The sequence below is a fragment of the Choloepus didactylus genome, chromosome 8 (assembly GCF_015220235.1).
Source record: "Choloepus didactylus isolate mChoDid1 chromosome 8, mChoDid1.pri, whole genome shotgun sequence".
Taxonomy (NCBI): Eukaryota; Metazoa; Chordata; class Mammalia; order Pilosa; family Megalonychidae; genus Choloepus; species Choloepus didactylus.
The window spans coordinates 136,367,309-136,388,237 of record NC_051314.1 but is presented as its reverse complement, the minus strand read 5'-3'; the positions used below and the strand labels follow the sequence as shown (position 1 = coordinate 136,388,237).

The 20,929-nt window shown below is 39.6% G+C and overlaps 1 pseudogene; it reads right to left on the bottom strand.

The window, feature by feature from the left end:
* Positions 1 to 6,059: 6,059 nt before the first annotated feature.
* LOC119542950 lies at positions 6,060 to 6,991 on the bottom strand (annotated as a pseudogene).
* Positions 6,992 to 20,929: the final 13,938 nt, after the last annotated feature.

Sequence of the window (20,929 nt, the reverse complement as noted above, 5' to 3'; positions counted from 1 at the left end):
CCAGGGGCCTTAACGCCTTAACCGAAGCCTTATTATTTAGTGACAGATTTATTATTATTTAGTGACAGATGTGTGCCCCGGGGATTGCACACTTTTATAGCCCAGACAAGGTAAATCCTTCAAACCAAAGGTTATTGCATCATCCAAAAGGAAACACTCACTGTGAATACTGAAAAAGATCCTCCTGTAGATAATTCAAACGAGCCCTTTTAAGCTGTTTGCTCACAGCCACAAGCCACGAAGGAAAGGCCACCCTACACCCAGCGTTGCAGAGTTTCCTGTCCCGTGCACAACTGCCCTTTCCCAGGGGTTCCGTCCTCTCCTCCTGGACTGGAGCAATTTATTAAGTGTGCTTCTTAATTCTACTGTTGTCTCCCTAAAGCCCTGTTCTCCACAAGAGCAGCCAGTGTGATCTTTTAAACATAGAAATCTATGTCGTTTCTGGAATAATACTCAAGCTCTTAGCCGGCCACCCACGCTCTGAGGGCCCCTGGCACTGCCTTCCTCCCCAGTCTCATCTCAGATCCCTTTGTTCCCTGGAGGCTTTTCTGACGGTTTGACACCATACACTCTCCCACCTCTGGCCTTTGCGCTAGCTAGCTGTGCCCTGGGCTGGAAGGTTCTTCCTGAATCCTTCCGAGGCTGACCTCCAACCCCCTCCCTGCCGCTCACCATTCAGCAGGAATTGGCTCCTTTATTTGCTTTCTTGTTAATTGTCTGCATCTCAAAACACCTCTTCCCCACCCCTCACTCACTAAAATGGAAGTTCCAGGGGAGCAGAGGCCTCACCTGCTCTGCTCACTGCTGCACCTCAGCCTCTAGCACCAAGCCCAGCAGGTAAGAGGTGCTCAATAAACATTTGTGGAGTCGTTGAATAAACAAACCCAATGGGAAGGACACGCACCAAATGTTAACAGTGGTCAACTTTGGGGAGGGAGACTCTTATTTTTTCTTAATGCACGTCTGTTATTTTCCAGAAAGAAAATGCTGCTTTTGTAATTAAAAGGAAAAGGATCTATAAGTTGTGAAAGGTGATGGACATATGAGAGAAGGGGTGTTCATGAGGCATCCATGCAAATCCAGACTTGCCAGGGTCATGACTTTGGGTTTCCCCCACTGTAGGGTGATTAGGGCCTTAATTTGGAAAATGTGGTGCTAAAGTGTTATGGAATCCAGATGGCACTTGCCATGCATTTTAAAAAACATTTTACTTTGAAATACAAACCTACAGGCTGGTTGCAAAAATAATACAAACCCCATATAAAGAACTCCAAAATAACCCCCACCCACATGCCCAGATCAACCAACTTTTAATATTTTGCCAAATTTGCCATATCATTCTATCTATCATCTACCTATGTATCTATCTATGTATCTATCCATCTATCTTCTAAACATTTGAGACAGGTTATATACAACATGTTCCTTGAACAAATAATACTGGCATGCACATTTCCTAAGAACAAAGTTATTTACTTATGCAACCACCAACCAGTTATCAAGTTCAAGAAATTTAACATTGATATAAAGCATATAGTCCATATTCCAATTTTTTCATATGTCCCAATAATGGATGTCCTTTTGGAAATTTTCTCTTCCGTGATCAGATCCACTCCAGGATCATGTATTGCATTTAACTGTCATTGTCTCTTTAGTCTCTGAGTACCCCCCCCCCACTCTTATAATTGTGGGAACATATATACAATATAAACTTTCTCTTCTCATCTATACTCAAGCATACTGTTCTAGTTTGCTAATGCTGCTGGAATGCAAAACACCAGAAATGGATTGGCTTTTATAAAAGGGGGGTTGTTTGGTTACACAGTTACAGTCTTAAGGCCGTAAAGTGTCCAAGGTAACACATCAGCAATCGGGTACCTTCACTGGAGGATGGCCAATGGTGTCCGGAAAACCTCTGTTAGCTGGGAAGGCACGTGGCTGGCGTCTGCTCCAAAGTTCTGGTTTCAAAATGGCTTTCTCCCAGGATGTTCCTCTCTAGGCTTGAGCTCCTCAAAAATGTCACTCTTAGTTGCTCTTCGGGCATTTGTCCTCTCTTAGCTGCTCTGGAGCAAAGTCTGCTTTCAAAGGCCGTCTCCAAAATGTCTCTGTAAGCTGAAGCTCCTCTCTCAGTTCCACTGCATTCTTCAAAGTGTCCCTCTTGGCTGTAGTAAACTGCTCCTTCTGTCTGAGCTTATATACTGCTCCAGTAATCAAGGCCCACCCTGAATGGGTGGGGCCATGCCTCCATGGAAATTATCTCATCAGAGTTATCACCTACATTTGGGTGGGTCACATCTCCATGGAACACTCAAATTACAATCTAATCAACACTGATATGTCTGCCTACATAAGATTACATCAAAGAATATGGCCTTTTCTGGGGGACATAATACATTCAAACCAGCACACATACCATTCAGTAGGATTAATCACATTCACAATATTGTACTACTCTCACCACCATCCATTACCAGAACTTTCCCATTACCCCAAACAGAAACCCTGCACCCATTATATGTTAACTCCCCATTCCCCTTTGTTCCCTGCCATTAGCAACTTTTTTTAAAATTAGAGAAATTGTAGGTTTACAGAAAATTCATGCACAAAATACAGACTTCCCATATACCACCCTATTATTAACACCTTGCATTAGTATGGTACATTTTATTACGATTCATGAAAGAACATTTTTATAATCATACTATTAGCTATAGGCTATCATTTATAATAGGGTTCACTGTGTTGTACAGTCCTGTGTTTTTTAAAATTTTTATTCTAGTAATTTACCTTTAACAACATTCAAATATATAATTCAGTGCTATTAATTACATTCACAACGTCGTGCTACCCTTACCACCATTACCAAAACTTTAAAATCAACTCAAGTAGAAGCTCTGTATAATTTAAGCATTAACTCCCCATACCCCACCCTTAGCCTGGCCCTTGGTAATCTATATTCTAGATGCCGACTCTATGAGTTTGCTTATTCTAATTATTTCATATCAGTGAGCTCACACTATATTCTTTTGTATCTGGCTTATTTCATTCAAAATGACGTCTTCAAGGTTCATCCATGTTGTTGCATGTTTCAGAACTTCATTCCTTCATATGGCTGGATGATATTCTATAACTTTTAATCTACTTTCTGCCTCGATGAATTTACTTCTTCTAGGTATTTCATATAAGCAAGATGGTACAATATTTGTCATTTTGTGTCTGACTTATTTCACTCAACATGATGTTTTCATGGTTCATCCATGTAGACGTATGTATCAGAATTCTATTTTTTGTTAAAGCTGAGTAATATCCCATCATCTGGATATACCATATTTTGTTTATCCATTTCTCTGTTGGTGGACATTTGAATTGCTTCCACCTTTTGGCTGCTATGAACCCTTGCCATGCATTTTTAGTATTTTGGCTTCAAGAGCAGAGCTCCAGACCCTGGGAAGGGGGTGGCAAGAGGAGGACATAGCAGGAACAAAAGCAGAATCATCAGTAAGTGGCCACCAGTGGAGGTAAAGGAGCAAATCAGGAAAGAAGTGGTTGGCTCTGGTTATCTGCTTCTCATCCTGGAGGGTGTTTGGTCCTGAGTCCAACTAGATGGGGGTGCGGGTGGTTGCTGGGGTGATTGTGTGTGGCTTCCTTACCTGTGGACCAGTCCAGGAATTGGGGGAGGTGAAGGTAAGAGACAGAAGAAATGAAAGAGGGGGGAGAGGGGACAGAGTTCCCTAATTTGGATCAGATTCTGTTTTCTTGGAGTCGCCAAAACATTAAACTGCTGTATTTATCTCTTGAATGCAAATGCTGCTGAATTTGGGAGATTTTGGCACATACTGCATAAATATAGCTTCTTGACCCACTGGAATTGATTAGCTGTGGTGACTTGCTGTGATAAATAATTGAAAACAGTGCACACCAACTTGTTTAGCTTCCATCATCTGAGGGAAGCTTAAATATGTGTACAAGTATTAGATTGAAGAAATTTTTTTGTATATTGTGTTTATCTTAGTGCAATCAAAATAATTTTCTAAATTTTTTTTTTAGATTTGCTGCTATCAAAACTTTTCTATAGAGTCATGATAATAACAGTGATACTAAATAGAGTAATTAACATTTATTGAGTGCTTACCTCAGGCTCATTGCTAAGTGCTCTGTAAATGTTGTATCATAATCCCTCACAATGACCATATGAGATAAAAAGTACTCTTTAATTCATATTTTTTTTCAATGAGAAAACTGAAACCAGGGAAGATTAAGATTAATATTTCAAGGCCTATTGATAGTATGGGAGGTTTCAAACCTAGAACATCAAAATCTCCCACCTGAAAGCTTAAATACTATGCTCTACTGCCTTGTAAACTGGAAAGTTTTCAAACTTAATCAAATGGAGGAGGCCTATATATGGTTATTTAAGTCCTAATTCAGGATAATTGGCATTCTCAGTTTCTGAATATTTTCCCATGAAATATGAATTGCTTTGAAATATGCTAATAGCATACAAAAAAAGTGCTTATTGATCCATAACTCAACTGATTTGGGGCCATTGTCTTGGTTTGATTTTCTGACATCTTTTTATTAATGATTGTTATATAGTAATGACTTGATACAGATGTCTCACAGGTGTAAAAGTGAAAGATCCCTCCCTTCAGTCCGTCCCTATCACCTAGAGGTAACTACCTTTACCAAGTTCTTGTATAACCTTCCAGAAATATATTATTCCTGTACAAACATATACATGCATGAATATATAAAGTCACTGAAAATAAAACACAAATGGACTCATGCTGTGGTATTCTGCAGCCTGCTTCTCTCATCAGAAATAGGCATATGACCTTTGACTCATCAATAAAAAATATGCAGAATTTATCACAGCACCGTTTGCAAGAGCAGAAGACAAGAAACAAACTAAACTTTCAATTGCAGGTTAAATTGTGATATTACATAAAACCGTTGCCATGCAGCTTTAAGAAGAATGAGACACTGAAGTGGAAAGATGTCTTTTGTTGCTTCTTAACCTTGATCTAAATCTTCTAAGTCAGGTAATGGGAAATATGCACATTTCCCCTGTGGCAGATTGAATCATGTGTCATAACAAAAAACTCCTAATGTTAATCTGCGTTCCTGTGGGTATGAACTCATTGTAAATAGGACCTTTTGAAGAAGTTATTTTTGGTTAAGGTGGGCCCAACTGAATCAGGGTGGGCTTTAATCCGTATCACTGGAGTCCTTTATAAGCAGAAAAAAGTTCAGACACAGTGAGAGCAGGTCACAGGATGGAGCCAGAAGTTGGTGGAAGTTAGAAGAGTGGACATAAAGAGAGAAAGATGAACATGGGACACAAGGCAGAGATGCAAGCCTAGGAACCCCAAGGATTGTGGCTGGCCGGCACAAGAAAGCTACGGACTTTGGGGAGAAAGTGTGGCGTTGCTGATGCCTTGATTTCAGACTTCCTTTGAAACTGTGAGACAATAGCTTCCTGTTGTTAAGCCAACCATTGTGTGGTGTTTGTCATAGCAGCCTAGCAAATTAAGACATCCCCTCCCACCACTTTACCCGAAAAGACTTGCCTACCTCCTATCGTTTCGAGGCCATGGATGGGATTATTGCTAGAAATTTTGTCTCTTAAACTACAATTCAGAAAATTTCCTTTGCCAACTGTCTAACAGACATTTCTCGAGGGGCTCATAATGATTTTCTATATTCTTCCATGGAAAGGAGAAAAAAGGAGGCAACTAGTAGAAAGCTATTTCCTTGTTCCAACTGTATCTAGCTCTTTTTCCAGGGCCTCTTCTCATTTCCCAGAACATAAATTAGGAGTAAAATAAAATGAAACAATACAAATAAAATGCCTAAACAACATCAGCCCTAGAAAGCTTAATAAACTATTCAGCAAGTGGGTACCTTCTCTCAGTTTTGAAAGGGTTGTCAAATCTCATCCCTATAAATACAGTACTGTGGGAGATTTTAAAAATCAGATGATATATTTGAGGTATCCTTTTTTTTTTTTGACATGAACAAAATGTATCAGTTATTTAATTAGGTTCTTTGCAAGAAGTTTAGAAAACCAATTTGTGAGGATAAACTCCATTTGTGAGACAGAATACAGAATGCAGATAGCCTTGCAGCTGAGGAACAGCTTTGATTTTTGGCCTAAGTTGTGAGTCCACAGTTTTCTGATCAACCTTGCGCTGCTCTGTAAGCTCATATTTCTCTTTTTCTGTGTCGAAGATCTCACCTTCCTGGTGTCTGGGCTTATGCAGCTTCCTCTTCTTGAAGTAAGCATCAGTGAGATGTTTTGGGATTTTCACACCACGTATGTCAATTTTGGTGGAGGTGGCAATAACAAATTTCTGGTGTGCCCTACGGAGTGGAACTCAATCGAGTACCAGGGACCCAGTCATGAGTAGCAGCTGCTTCAGGAAACCATTCTCTTGCCCCTGTGGCGACCAGTGAGGATGATCAGAACGGTTCTGGGAGTGATGCTGGATCACAGCTTTCTGACATGCTGACTGAAGGGTTTTTTGCCTTGGCTCAACAGCTTCCAAAGCACATCTTCAGTAGGATAATATCTAGGCATTTTGCAAAGTTTAACCACTCTGGTACCTCCATTTTTGTCACCACCAATGGGTTTTGTGACAGTAGCAAGAACCTTCTTTTTCTTTTCAATCCTGGATTTAGCTGCTGAATACCTCCCCTTGTACCTGGCCTTTCTGGAATACATTGCAGATCAGGAATATCTGCCAATTCCTCTGTCTAGAACCGGGTTTCGGCTGCAGTGAGTCTTCCCTTTTTTGGGCTTTTTGGTCTTGAGGCTGCTCTTCTTAACCTTGCCACTGGCATCAGCCGTCTTGGCCTCAGGTTTCCTCTCCGTAGTAGCTGGCTTCTCAGCCTTTTCACCTGCCACCTTCCAAGATAGGAAAGAGAACTAAAGACCCATCTTCCTCAAGGCATCCTTTGCAGAATAGGCTGAACTTACCATCCCCACCATAGTGGCTTCTTTCTCTCAGCCTTTCTTGACCTTTCTTAAGCATTTAGACTGAGGCATTGCCTCTGGCCACAGAGCATCAACTATTGATTTAGATACACTGAATGAAAGACAGACTCTTTATAACACTTGGGGTTTATTATCTCAATTTATGTCCCTTGATCATATGTTATTTTAATATTGCCAGAGCCAGGAATGTATTTAAAATACTTAGAACCTGGTTCAATGCAAGATGGTAGGCATGGAGCAACCAGCAGAGGGTGTCCCAGTCCCTGAAGCTCCCCCTGCTGCACCTGGCATTAACCCTTTAGCTGCTGGATTGCAGATCATTCTGGAAGGTCCACAGATCCCGGATGAGAAGCCAGAGTGACCAGGGTACCTTAGGAGAGGGCACTCTCAGGATAGAGTTTCCATATTTTAACAGTCAGTCATAATTTGCTGGATTGGTTTGTAAGGTCTGTCAACCTCAGCTATCCACGGGTAAACAAATGAATCCAGAAGAGAATAGTACCGATAACTGGAGAATTGAAAATCTTTAATTCAGCAGGCATTTATTGAGCACCTACTGTATGCCAAACACTGTGTGGGGCCTAGACCACTCAAAGCTTATGGTCTAGAGAGGAAGACAAAGATGTGCTAAAGACAAGGGATTTATATGGGTGGGATGACTTAATCTGAAAAAGTGAAAGTTTGAAGAAGTCAGGATTTTAGTTGCAAGGTGTGATGCAAAGGGAATCACCTATTACCCATCGGAATTAAAGAAATCACCTTAAGAGAAATTGCCAATAGTTATGAGGATATATGTTGTATGTCTGTGAGCCTAATTATGACCCAGCAGTTACCAAATTAACCTTAGTGGCACTCTCGGAAAACGAGGTGGCCCTCCTACGTCCAGGGCAGCTTGGGCAAGCTGGCCTTGAGGCAGCAGGGATCTTGTTTGCTCCACCACCTCTTGGCCAGATACCAAGTGGTTGATGCAGTTCTATTCATTCTATCCTGTAAGAGGCATAGAACAGGTCGTTTTTGTGTAATGTCAGCACACTCTTTGAGGGTGTTTCATTGAAACCACAGGCAGACTGAATATTTCTTTCCTAAAAACAGATTCTGCTACTAGAGATGCATTAAACCACAGGATTGTGTCAAAAGGATTTCCAACAGCACTGCTCTGAATTCTCAGCCCCATAAGCACCAGTTGACCCAGATGCAGTCAAATTTTCCCGGCCTTAAGGAGAAATTTGCTTGATCTTCTGCAGTGATAGCATATATCTATTGAGCAAACGGGCCACGTTTCCGAGAAAATATCCGACACTCTTTCTCCTTGTGGCTGCTCCCATGTGTCGCTGTGTGAAAGCTGCTTGTTTTATGGAAACAAACACATTTTGGCTTCTCTCTGGCTCTGTGCAGCCAGTGGAAAAGCCAAGTTGAATCCCACTCTACCTTATGAATCATCCTTCAATCTGCCAGCTAAATTCTGGCTGAGGACACTTTGTTTTAGGAGGATGAGGTACAGAGTTAAAAGGAAACATGTTGATTCTCAGATCTCAGGCCATTTGTAGTGTAATTAGAAACATAATGTTTTGACGTAAAAGCTGATCACAAACTGATATGGGTGTCAGCAAAACAGGATAAATATTGAACTTTCTGGTGTAATTTAAGAGAATCAGAGCTTCGACGATGATGACACCTTCACAAGTGCTTTTGGTACAAAATATTTTTCTTCCCCCTGCTCCTTTAAGAACCTTAGCTATGAAATCTGTCTAGAAATTTCCACAGCTTAATACTATGTATGAAATATATACTTCATATGTGGGTGATCTTTTTTTGTTTTTCCATTTTAACCATTTTTAAGTGTATAATTCAGTGTAATGAATTAATTGCATTCACAATGTTATGTAACCATTACATCATCCATGACCCAAACAGAAACTCTGTATCCATCAAGCAACAATTCCCCATCCCCTCCCTTCCCCGGAAACATCTATCCGACTTCCCATCTCTATGAATTTGCTTATTCCAGGCACTTCGTGTAACTGGTATGGCTCATAAAACCGAGCGCAATGCTTCCAAGGCTCACCTGTGGTGTAGGACATATCAGGAACTTCATCCCTGGCTATGGCTGGGCAATGCTCCATTGCATGTCTAGATCACACCCGTTCATCCGTTTATCTACTGAGGGGGACACCTGGGCTGCTTCCACCCTTTGGCCACTCTTAACAATGTGGCTACGAACATTAGCAAACCAGAATCTGCATTCTAAATGTGGCGACTTAAATCAAATATAAAACACAATTGTTTGGTTGAGTAGCTGATAGATGGCGATGGAAAGTTCCATAGTTGGAACATAATGGCACGATTGCCAAACATCCCTTTTGGGAATTTGTGATCCTGAAAATCTATTACATCCCTTCCCACAAAAAGTATGACTATAACTTTTATGCAAAATATGATGTGTGTGGCCATTTAAAAGTTTGATGTACTTACTTCTAGACTCACATGACTTAGATTTTACTAGAATAAGAGCAAGTATTAAATTTACTTCTCTGAGGGACTGGCATAAATACAATGGCCCTTCTTCAGTTCACTGGCTGGCTTCTGTGATACTATACCCACCTTTGTAGATTCAGTACATAACATGGCTGTGGGGCACGGAAGGCTCTCAACAAATATTTGTTGAATGAATGAATGAATGCATGAGGAAACAAAGGACAGATCAATTTGGGCACACAGAAGAAAGAAGAGCTAGGTTTTGTATGGTTGGGTTTTTTTGTTTTGTTCTGTTTTGTGTGTTGTTTTTCATGATCTGGAGATGTTTAGGCCTTGTATTGACAAGTCCAAGTTTTTAAATTCCAAAACCTTAAGGGATGTATTTAATTTCTATTTCTGCATAATAAATTACCACAAATGTAGGGGCTTAAAGCAACACATGCTTCATATCACAGTTCTTGGGGTCAGCGCCCAGCACAGTTCAACTGGGTTCTCTGTTTAGGGTCCCGGTGTTGGCCAAGCCGGGCTCTTGTCGGTGGGCTCCGGGTCTGTTCCAAGCTCACGAGGCTGTGGTGGAATTCAGTTAACTTGTGGTTGCAGGACTGAGGTCCCCGTTTCCTTGCTGGCTGCCAGCAGGGGTCACTCTGAGTGCCAATGGTCCGCCCACCTTCCTTTTCACTGGTGCCTCCATCTTCTAAACAGCAACGGTGGTGAGTCAAGTTCACCTCATGATTCTAATCTCTCTCACATCCCTTTCTATTTCTCTTTTCTGATTTTAAAAGGCTCATGTGATTAGATCAAGGCTGCTGGGATAATCTTCAGGTCCACTGATTTGGAGCTTCACTTACATCTGCAAAATCCCTTCACAGCAACACCTAGAATTGCATGTGCTGGAGTAACCAGGGTATGGGAAACTTTGTGTGTGTGTGTGTGTGTGTGTGTGCATTTTTAGAATTCTGTTTATCACAAGGGACCATTGATAAGCAAAGGGAGTGAAAGAGGAAATGGGAGTAAGACAATGGTGGGGACAGTGGTGAACTGTCAGGAGTCCGATCAAGGGTGTTCACGATGATTTATCGAAGGCCACATGGTGTAAAACTAGCCCAGAATCCAGACCTCATGGCTTGGGAACCTGTGGAATTTCCATATTGCTTGAGTTGATTAGAAATTGTTTCGTTATGTGATATTCTTCATTGCATATTTATATAATTCACGTTGTGCCTGACATCTCAGGTTATGTCATCCTTTTAGTGCACATGAGCTTCCACTTAGCCTAATACTAAAATCCTGATGCTCTGGGTTCTACCTGCTTTACAGGCAGGAAGTTGAGTATTGTTTCATGTTCCTCTCCTGAGATATTCTGAGATCCCCAGGGGCATTTTTATATGTCCATGACTGACTCAATCCTGGGCATTTTCATCACTTGCTAGAGGAGGAGGAGTACAGAGGTAGCATCTAAAGCCAAGTTCCAAACCCACTGGCTGCCGTGCTTCTTCCTGTGTTAATTCTCGTGGGGCTGTGATCACTTAGCAGTTGTTTTGAGGAAAGAGGAAAAAAAAAAAAAACACTGAGAAGCCAAGGTCTTTACCCCAAGTCTGTTGTTCACAGATAAGATACCAAGAAGGTCAGTGTGTGATCCGCTTGTATTCTCCCTGTACTCCCTCCCTTGGAGATTTCCCTACTTGGCTTCAGCTTTGCCCTGTTTGTAGATGTGTGTATCTCTGTGACTCCAGGCAAAATATCTTTCTAGAACGCCAGACTCATAGCTCCAGACTTTCACTGGATTTATTTTGATCGTAGAACTCAACATGTCCAAGGCTGACTTCATCATCTATCTCCAAACTGAATCGGTTTCTTTATTTTCCCAGTGTTTCAAGAAACTTTAACATCTCCCAGTAATTCTAGTTCACAATCTCAAATACAGTATATTCTTGAAGCTTCTTTAAAATTTTTTTTTCTTCTTTATGAGACAAGTTATAGGTTTACAGAATAGTCATGCATTAAATGCAGGATTCCCATACACCACCCCACTATCATCACCTTGCATTGGTGTGGGGCATTTGTTACAACTGATGATTTGTTACAGATGTAATGAGAGCACATTTGTATAATTGTCCTATCCCCACCCCTCCCTTTTTTTCTTTTTTTATCAATCAGCTGCCAAGTGCTGTTTCTCTTCACTGGCTCCACCGTTATACACCAGACCCTTGTCGTCGAATAGCTGGGTTATTTCAACACTTACCATCCTACCTCCTCACACTTTTAAATTCATTTAACATGCACTGATTGCATGTGCAGCCCTAGAGGAGGCTTTAGAGAGTAAAGGTAAGGCACAGTCTCCAAAGCTCTTGTTTTTACTCTTATTCACATGCTAACTCATATGAAACTTTGCTCTTACATTTGTCCCTTTCTGCAGAAAAACTTCCAGTAGCTCCTTTAGACTTAAGGGTAAAGTCCAAAATCCTTACACAAGCATCCAAATCCCTCAATAATCTATTTTTCCAATATAGGCTCCCTCTTCTATACAATATAAAACCTCTGCTTAGGCAGGACTAGCTTTCTCACAGTTCCTTATTCATTTCTTTCACTATGTCTTTACCACTGGTGACCACCCTCCTCTGTATTGCAGTCTGCCCTCAGGGAAGCCTGTGCTCAAGGGTCTCCTCCTTTGCTAAGTCTCCTTGGAATTGTCTGAACCATGGTGAGCTCTTGCTCTCCTGGATGGTACTTCTGATGCACCTTTTCTCCAAACACCTCATTTGGGCAATTAATCAAAGTTTCTTGTGTATCTTACTTTTGCAAGCCATGTTATAAATTCACAAGGAGGGCTAGCTCATTAGTGTTATACAGAATTAGACATGGGAAGGGCTTCTTCAATTTATAATTTCTAGTTGCAGAAAGAGACAGAGAGGGGTTACATGGTTCATCAAAGTCCATGTAGATATAATTCTCCTTCATGTCTTCTGGGGCCTATAATTGTGACTCAGTAACCATTCGCAAAAGGAAAAAGGGGAGTGTGAGTTATAGAAAGGGAAAGAGGAAAGTAATAAGGATGAACTTTGATTATTTTTTTCCTCTGGAAGACTTTTTACTTGTATCTTTATATAAAGAAGCATATAAGTGCTAATTCTTCAGTCTTGCATTGTACTCTTCTCAAATATTTCTGAAAAATTATCTGAAAATTCAGAGACCAGCAGAAACAGACCACGAAGGAATGAGGTCATTTTACAAAGATGTACAAGGCAAGCAAGATATTTCTTTAAAATTTTATATTTCGTCTCCTGAAGAAATGGAAAATTTGTATTCTCCATGCAATATGTATAGTCCTTTGAATTTAAAAACAAAAAAAAAAAATAGAAAACTTAGTATTTTCCCCACCATATCATCAAATAAAAACAATGCCCAAGGGTGAGGTCAAGTTTTATTCCATGACTTTTCCTACCTCCAAATGTAGCTATTGAAGCAAAAGAGACTGCATTAGGAGATTTCAGCTCATACTCTTTCAATCAGAGTGGCTTTCAGATGCTTGACATGGAATTTTCAGGTCAGATTTTATTTGGACAGTAGTTTTAATATCTGAAAGAGATTGAAGACGTTATCTAGGCCAATGTTTTATGTTTGTGTGTGTGTGTGTGTGTGTGTGTGTGTGTGTGCATGTTTACTATCAGGGTTTAGGACAGATCAAAACTATGTGCCATAACTGAAGCAAATGATTTGGGAAGTTTCAAGAAAAACAGAAATATATTCTGGTTAACATGGCAGAAGTAACACACAAGTTTATCTCTGCTCTTTCCCAAACTCAACAGTAATAGTATTAAAGGACATTTACAGACACAGAAATTAAACAAGAGAAGACAGCAACAAAGTTTTGGAAAGCAATTAGACAAAAGTGACTTAGCAAGATCAAAATATAAAAAGCTTAAACTTAAGCAAATAGTGAGAGAAGCCTATAAAAAAGCTTGTTCATGTACAGAATCACAGAAAGTCTCAGGAAATGAAGGCACCAGGTCCGTCTGAAAATAATGGGGCTGAAACAAAAGGTTTGATTGAAATCACCTGCCCTATCATTCACATTTGAGTGAGCATTCCTCCCCCATCCCAATGGAATACTGAAAATTTATTTGGAGACTTTGGCCCAGTGGGACTTTGAACTTGGGGATATCAGGAATAAAATGGTGAAAACATATGGATTAAGTGAAAGTCCAGATACTGAACACTGAACCCACCATTCCCGAGCCGCCTTCTCCCACCCATTTTCCAGAATTTTAGGAGTCGGAATTATACTCTTCAGGCAAGAAATTAGACGGTTACATCTGGAAAATTTCAATCTAAGAGAAACAACCTAAAGATGGTCCCTTCAATAGAAACGTCCAGTAGAACTACCTTATCGTTACATCTATGACTTGACAAACACCATCCACGCACAAAGATTCCAATTAAAGAATAGTGATACATGAATCAGCATTTAATATAAAAGTCAGAGATTCAAACAAAAGAGATATTGTAGGGAAAAAGAGAAAACTACAAAAATATATGTAATAAATAACATTGGAGTAATAAGAAAATATATTACATCCATGAAAAATAAAAGTGTTCTATGAAAATAAGGACTCAGAGAACCAAGAATGTATCTTGCAAATTATAAATAAGCAAACAGAAATGAAAATTTAAACAAAAAGTTTGGAAGATTAAGTTGAGGAAATTTCTAAGGACAAAAAGACAATGAGATAGAAAATAGAAGACATGGAAAATATATTAGAAAATTAGAGGATTAGTCTAGCAGGCAAAATAACCAATACAAAACTTCTGAAAAGAGAAAAGAGAGGGCAGAAGAATTTTCAAGAAAAAATAAAAGGGAAATGAAACAAAGGGCATGAGTTTACAGATTGGAAGGGCCTGTGAAGTGTCTGGAATAATGAACGGAAAAAGGCCCACAGCAGTGCTTATCAATGGGAAATTTAGAATATTGGGAGTATAGTCTTAAATCCTTCAGAGAGAAAAACTTGATGTATGCCAGGACAAATCGAGCAAGAAAATAATGAATATGTAGTGACTCGTGAAGGGATACAAACCTTGTTTCTGGTATATACTGTGAAAAAATTCCATGAAAGTAGTATGTAATTTAGGAATATGTAAAGGTTTCTGGAATAACTCAAATAAACATCAAAGATTTACTATACTTATAATTTGAATGGACAGGAAGGGGAAACCTATATTATAAAGATTAAAATATGAATATTTCTGATAATAAATGAGAAAACTTTTTGATTAAACAAAAATAAACAATGTGATGTACAAAGAATTGGGAACCAAATTGGCTTTGAAGAAAACAATGCAGTGAAGCCTTCAAAATCCAGAGGGAATATGAATTCCTACTTCATATTCTATTCACAGCTAAACTTTCTATCAAGTATGAAGGTAAAATAAAGGTTTAGATATGGAAGACCTCAAATAATTATCTCCCACACATCTTTTCTCAAAAAGCTGCAGGAGGATGTGCTCCACCCAAACTGGGAAGTAAACCAAGAAAACAGAAAGACATGGGTCATTGGGTCCAGGTGATCCAACGTATAAGAGAGGATCATAGCTCTGCCACACCCTTAGACTGAAGAGGGAGGACAGAGAACTCTTGGAGAGAATGCCACTGAGAAAGAAAAGATCGATTATCTGATAGATATCAGTGTAGAAAGAGGAGATTTACACATTAGTATATAGAGTTTAGCAAACGAATCTGTCATAGTTACACAGGAAGCTAAACTGAAAATGAGACCATTATTGATTTAAAGAAAACTAAAAAGTTGTTGAAGGAATGGATTGTCTTTAAAATGAACTGTATGGTCAAATGTAAATAATTTTTATGCATTCATTATATTTATCTAATGCAAACTATAATGTCACTATATTGGAACAATGATGGTGGTGGTAAATTTATGTGTGTGAGTGTTCATGTGTGCACAGGATAAGTGATGGTGGTTAAGAGAGTAAACCTTATCATCCATAGAAAGTCAACATCTAAATCTGAAAAATATCAATATTTAGTAACATGTTGATAAATCCCAAAAGAAATTGCTAAAAGAGTAAAAATGTAATCCTCTGGCAAACAGGCATGGGAAAAGAGAGTGAGATAGAGCAAGGGACTTCTTTATTTTATTAGAAACCGTATAGATTACTTGCCTACATATATGTAAAATTTTGAAAAAAATAGATTTTAAGTCAAAAATGGAAATATAAGGCCTAAGATTATTTTACATTTTAATTATTCTTTGAACACACATCCACACTGGTGCCTGGGGCAGGTTTAGCATGTAAGTGTCGGTTATAGAAGTGTTGGACCTTCTGGCTCCTTTCATGTCTGGCTCAAGGCATGGAGTGATACAGGACACTTACCTGTTTACCTCACAGTGAAATTACAAAGGAAGTTGTTTATATGAGAGTCTAACTGATACATCATTACTGATATAACCCCATAATGTGGAACTTTCTGTGTGGGCGTTGGACTTACTTTTGCCCCTCTTTGGGAGATTTCTTCCTGTAACTGGATGGGAGCGTCTTTCTAGGTTGTCTCCACTTTTGAAAGAAATTGGAATCCTGCCTGTTTTCTGAGTCTGATTGATCCAATCCCAGGTTTACTCTCTGTTCGTCCTCCACGATTATTTTTTGTGATGTCTCAGCTCCCTTAGATATAATTTCCTCTGTTCATAAATCCATATTCTCTTGATATTAGTTTAAAACTCTTTATCCCCTCTTTCATTTGTTTCCCCATCCCAGCTTTCCTTCCTCCTTATAATTTCTTCTTTTTGCTCTCTCTACCTTTGACTCTTTTTTTACCAACCCTTCTCCAACAAGATTCAGTGTATAACATTATTTCTAAAGCCTACTGATATCATTCATCTATGGTATTCCTAAATAACTTACTCAAACAAAAGCTATTCCTGTAAACATGTCCCAAAATATGAACTTTCTATCTTCCTGATATTCAAGGTAGAGAAATAATCCATTTTAGAGATGATGCCAGAAATCTGTTTTTTTCCTAGATAGAGATTAGTGACCATTTTAATAGAATAATAGCCCTTCTAAACTTAAGAGCATAAACACATTTTCTTTAGGCATCCGAAAAGTTTCCAAATTGCCTTTGATTTCCTTTTAATTAAGTGCCCAAGCAAGTCCCATGCTAATTCTCTAGATTTCAGTCTACGTAAAAGAAAACGGAAAAAGAAATTAAAAAACAAAGCTCTTTAATAATATTTTTGTCTCTTAGGGATAAGGAGTAAATCTCTGACATTTTACATGAAGATCTCAAATGTGAAGGTCTTTGGACAATAATAAAAGTGAATCAGGCCACTACAAATACAGGAAAGTCCAAATGGAATTATTATGGGCAGATAACTGACTGCAAAAGGCTTGGAAAGCATCATGAAATCAATGGTTTCTCCTTCATCACCCACTCAGTGGGTCAGCAAAGGAAGCACAGTGGGGAGGCCATAAGCTCACAAGGGGCAGGAAGCGAATGCACTGTTGGATGTGATCATGAGGTCCACAGTTCTGCTTCAGTGGATGACACATTCTCAGAGTGACAAGTGTCACCATTTGGGTGCAGGCCTGAGACACAGTGTCCATTCTGGAGCAATCAGGGAGGAACAAAGAGTCAAGACCTGGCTTGGCTCTAGAGGGTGTAGAAACACCTGGAGGGAGGGGGGGAAAACAGATGGGAAAGGAGTGACTTTGGGCAGAGTATTAGGGCCGGGAATTTAGGTACCAGTGGCTATAAGAAGGATATTGGGAGTGGAAATATCATTTCTAGGCAGTGGGACTCCAGGAGACATTTGAGTCCTAGGGAGGATGACTTACAGGTACAAAGTGGTGGTCTTAAGAAGTGGGCCTATTAAAGTTCATCCTTGGGGCACCCTGAGGTTGGAGATTGATACCTGGTAGGTATCCCTGGGTCACATCATGATGTGGGTAGAGAAATGAATTTTGCCTTCCGGCAGCTGTTGGTGTTGAGGCTAAGGAGATGCTTCCTGCTAACTCAGGTTTGGCTGAGATTCTTGGGCTGCAGGAAGGTTACAGTTTGGGATGAGGGAGTGCGTGGGAGTGGAGGGGAAAGTGGAGACATTGCTTCACTCATACTGCAGGGCCCTTGAACAACAGCAGCATAAAAAAGAAGTTGAAGGTAAGACGGAGGATTTAAAGGAACGGTTGTCCCTGTATTCATTATTCTAATTGGACGTTTCCCCATACTCTTAAAGAAAATTATCACTTTGGACTAAGGTACAGCTTCTCTGTTCTCTCTTTGGCGTTGGCAGATATGGTTGTTAAAATGGCCTTGGCATGGATAAAGAAGGCCTGAGGGTTTCTAGAATCGTTCAGATGACACAATGATTAGACAGAATGATTTGAGAGCAGTGTGTGCACCATCTGTGCTTCCCTACCTAATGAAATGACCATTCGGACGCCTCCCTAATAACTGTTCCCCCACCCCCTCTGGGACCCAACATCCTCCCGCACCACGGTGCTTGCTGGGTGCAGCAACTGTCGATCCTGATTATTTCTGGCACAACCTCACTGGATGTTAGGCTTTGGTTTTCTGGCCAAGGTTCAGCGAATCATGCCAGGAAAATCCCAGAATGCGGACCTACCAGGCCAAGTCTACAGAATGCAGATCATTTTTACCCCCCTTCTCCACTCTTCAAAGATCATTAAGTCTTCCCTGCAGTTTGCCTGGTTGCACTCAGGGGTCTCCAGGGAGAAGACATTCGGGGTTGTGACTCACTTTGGTGACATCCAGATATTTTCAATTAAAAAAATAATAAAGGAACACTCTTGTTTTCTAGAAGGTTCAATTTACCCAAATGTCAACTCTCTGGAACAGGACTCTAAATCTAAATTCAGGAAACAAAACCCATACACTAAAGTCATTACACTTTGCACTTAGGTTCTCACACAGAGCTATACACTCAAGCTTAGCAACAAATTCCTAACAAACCAGGTCCCCCTATCCACATGATATTACCAGAAGCACCTAGAAGGGGAAGGAACATTCTATTTCAGGCAGATACAAACTTCAGGAAATGCAAAGTAGTATTTGTAATTAATATGCAATTGTATATTATGCCATACATATGTGATTAAAAACTTTCAGTGGTTTTCAGAATGCTTTATGGGTGTGGGTAAAGAGAGAAATATGTATTATGTTTATTTTGTTTATCCTTCTATCAAAAACAGTTATAATTTGTAAGAGTTTGGGTGCTAGAAAGCATACATTTCCCTTATCTGGAAAATCTCATTGTGTATAGCATTTCATTTCCCAGTAATGCCGAGTGGAGTGTCACTAGGTATAGCCTGATTATTTATTTTTCCTTTAAACTGATTCTTACATTCATGGCAGTTCCAAGTCTCTGCACAGCACGCATTTTTTTTCTCCATTCCATCCTTTTTCTGGGTTAAAAGCAAAATCATCAATAATTTTAGTTGAAAACTGTTTGCGGTCACATGCTGAGATAATCTGGTTTGCAGACTCCGATTGATTTGTATCTAAAGAGAAATGCAAACTGCATCGGTTGTGCCTCTGCTTTCTCCAAAGTGAGTGTCCAGTGCCTCATTAGAGTCGCCAACTCTTCTGGCTCCTGTTGTTTCACACGATGTTATAAGCTGTCTGCTTCCAATAAACGAAATCATATTTCTGCAGGGCTCCCACAAGCGATCAAGAAAACACTGCCTTGTAGTCTCAAAGCCTGCCCATCGTCAGAACCATTGCCCCATTACCAAGATGTAATACAGGTTGATCATTAGGTTTTTTGCTAGCCTGACAGCTCCAGAGAAACTGTAAAAGCCAAGTGCACATGCCAAACGTTGGAACACTAGAAATAGCCACATGCAATTTAAAAGTTTTACTGCAGATTGCTTTCTGATGATGTCCTGACTTGCAGAACCTTAGGTACTAGGATAAAAGGATAATTTGGTTTGATTCTACAAGTCAAATTGTCCCCACACCCAACACACTGTTTTGTTTCTAAGAAATGCCTGTCCCCATGGAAACATAGTCACCCCTTCATGCCTCAAGATTTCCACTTAATCTTTATTTTATTATATTACCCAAATACCGTTCTATGATATTGTGAAAATACAGAGAATTCAGGAAGTAGTGCTCTAATAAAATTGATGGGCTGTAAGCATGTGTGCATGTGTACATGAATGTGTGTGTGCAGATGTGTATTAAATGCACCAACAGATAACATTAATGCAATGGACAAGAGCTTGAAATTCTGGATATATCTAATGTACTCATTTTGAGCTTCAAGCTTTATAGAAATTTTCCAATGCTCAGTGAAATAGCTAATTTATAACATATATACATCTTTACCTACTGTATTATATATCACATAATCTATAAATATGTTATAATCGACATAATTTATATATATTATATAATCGATATATAATATATAATATCAATTACACCAATTTAAATAATTGATAAATATAATATGATAAAAATTATATCTTAGCAAAATCATCTGTGTTGATTCCGAGATCATCTTACTGTTGGAAGGTAGATCTGACGTGAGTTTGTGGCTGGGGCCAACCCTTTTTTTCTGCAGGAAGTCACCTGCTGGTTCCTGGAGGTAGTCGTGCTCACCTGTACCTGTTCCCAACAGCCCACAGGAAGGCTCCCCTCCCACCCCCACTCCTCAGATACAGATATTCCCTTCATTACTTCCTTCTGCTTATTCCCTGTCAAAACCTCCCGGTAGGAGGAAGGAGAAAGGATCTGAAACACATTTTACAAAGAAGTATAAATTACTAATAATCATTTAAAGGGCCACCCCATCCTCCAGGATATTTCCAATTTCACAAGGTCCAAAACCTCACCTAGGAAATAGTTTTCTTTGTGGGATTTTGGACACTACTCAGCAGTTGGCTGAGCGATTTCTTTTAATAATCCAGGTAGATTGTTGCTGATACCATTAGTCATGTTTATTAATTTAACATGGGTCCCTATAACAATGAGGATGTTTACTTTGGAAGCGAGGAAGACTCTCAACGTAGATATTGGGATTCTTCAGCATATTTTCATTCCAAGCTTTTACAGCATGTCCCTCCTTTTATAACCTGAATGCAAATTTAGTTACCTAAATTCTAAATAGACTCCCCCTAGGTACAAGAAACTATAGTCTCAGTGAGTTAAGGAGCATTGGAAAAAATGGTTTATCATGCTTGCTAGTGTTACTAAGACGCAATTATGTATACCCAACGGCCAGGCATTTTCTAAATAAGAACAAATGAAAAGAACACTTAAAGTCTTCAAACCAAAGACCACTGCGCTGCAGATGTGTTTGTCTGTTTAGTCTTTGGGCACATCTCTGCTGCTGAGAACAAGTCTCCTACTTGCCTACATCTCAATGTTAAGTGAATGGAGACTGGAAATATTGACTGTTATGAAAAGGACAGACTATCACA